This window comes from Frankliniella occidentalis, unplaced genomic scaffold (genome assembly GCF_000697945.3).
Source record: "Frankliniella occidentalis isolate FOCC.00 unplaced genomic scaffold, Focc_3.1 Scaffold211, whole genome shotgun sequence".
NCBI classification, from domain to species: Eukaryota; Metazoa; Arthropoda; class Insecta; order Thysanoptera; family Thripidae; genus Frankliniella; species Frankliniella occidentalis.
In genome coordinates, this window is record NW_026267337.1 from 416,174 (window position 1) to 418,014 (window position 1,841).

General features: G+C 54.4%; 1 protein-coding gene across 2 annotated transcripts in view; it reads right to left on the minus strand.

Moving 5' to 3' along the window:
• The window catches only part of LOC113209811 (ATP-citrate synthase), a 33,330-nt gene that overhangs the window by 7,125 nt on the left and 24,364 nt on the right, over positions 1-1,841 (minus strand). Inside the window, exon 1 of one of the 2 annotated variants that reach the window (XM_052272558.1) lies at positions 1,706-1,841. The exons of the other annotated variant lie outside the window; for it this stretch is intronic. The gene's annotated coding sequence lies outside the window, so the exon portion shown is untranslated. The remainder of the gene's footprint in view (positions 1-1,705) is intronic. 2 annotated transcript variants of the gene reach the window in all.

Sequence of the window (1,841 nt, forward strand, 5' to 3'; positions counted from 1 at the left end):
GGAGGGGGGGGGGTCTCGGTCAAGGCTACGCAAGGACAGCGCGCTCTGGCTCTAGGCACGGCGGGCGGGGGCGCATCCCAAATAACCTGATCTGAAATCATGAATACGGCAACCGGCTGAACTTGGAACGGCCTTGGGAGAGTATCCACGGTTGGTGCGCCCGGCGTATGGTCTACTGCTGGCTTTTGCAAAGCGCTAAACAGTGAAATATACCCCCCCTTCCCCTCCACACACACACACACGCACATACGCCGCAGCCGGGAATGGGAACTGGGCAAAACAGTTTCGTTGACGTCAAAATGACGCGTTGTCTCAACAGTGACGTGCTTGTCGGCGGCGCGGATCGAGACAGCAGGAGTGCCGCAGAGAGTACCACAGCGGAGTGCCGTGGCGTGTGCGAAAGAGAGGGGGGGGGGACGCTAGTAACTGGATGGCCCTTTATCAAGGGGTTATCAGCAAGCTTCCGCGCCCACACGGGCCCGACAACCAGGTACGGCCCGCGTGTAAAAAAAGAGGGGGAAAAACGAGTGGTGAGCGAGAAAGATGTGGGCATGTGTGGCTGTCTGTACAGCTTCGAGACGAACACCGAACAGCGCGGGAAAGGTGCGACTTCCCGTCACGCGGTTTTACTTTTCGCATTTCGCACCCAACTGCCTGGTAAGGCCCTAAAAAAAATGAAGCATGGTGATTCTAAAGAAGATGGAAAAAATACGCCAGAGTGAAATCCTACGACAAAAGAAACAAATCTCGAGCGAGCTTTTGAATTGCATCACCGACTGCGAGTGGTGCCATTTGACATATGCACGCAGGGCAATACAACTTACGTAAGAAATGAATGGGTAATGTTTTTATCACTTCAGTGCGTCAGAAACCAGAGCGAGACCGAGTGACATAGAGACGTGTAAGATACCCTTCCCCAAGCAACAAGCGAAAGGCGTTTTGAAAACGAAAAACAAAAAAACAAGTTCGAAAGACTACATCTCGACTCGTTGATGGGAGTTTGCAAGAGGTCAAGTCCAGGTCGAGGCGGGGGGCAGCTAGGGCTATCCCATCACACGTGCTATCAGCACCGGGGCCGGGGGGTGGTGGAGGGGGACTGACTGGCAGCCGCGGCGGAAGTACAACGTATGGAAATGAGACACCTCTGACTTGTAACCACACAATCGGCAAATCCCAATATTGGTGAGGCGCCCCTTCCCAGCCAACTGCATAATAACTGCAGGCTTCCATTTCACGTCCAAAACTGCGAGCATGCCGTCATTCCCCCGCTGGGTCCACATAAAGGGGTCGCTCACGCTTCACGAAGCAGAAGGGAAGTCACTCGCGAAACAAAATTAAGTAAGGAAGAACGAAAAAGAAACGCGCCTTGTCTATGCAGTACGATCTCGCAAAGAGCATCTTCAAAAGCAGCGAACTATTTGCGAATTTTCATTTTTAAAACTTCTGCTTCCGTCCAGATCAGATCACTTCAAGCCGGACGCAAGTTTTCCCCCGGAATCGGGAAGATGCGTGCGAGACGTACTCCACACTGGCCAAACTACGCAGCAAAAGCATGCGGAGATTGGCGCACCAAGTCGGCACGCCGGGCTGTGTGAGCGAAACCACCTTGGAGCGAAACATCCAATCAGAATTCCACACACGACGGAACATTACGAGAGCCGAACATCACACACCACGAGCGAGTAATCCAAGCAGCGATACACACCAGAGAACCACCGGCTGAGATGAAGTCCTGTCTGGACCGCGTTAGCTCTGGGACTGGCACCGGCGTCAGCGTGCGCCGGGAACATGTTGGCTCTGGCGGCGGGGCGTGGCGCGGGCGCACCGGGGTGGGGCGGGAT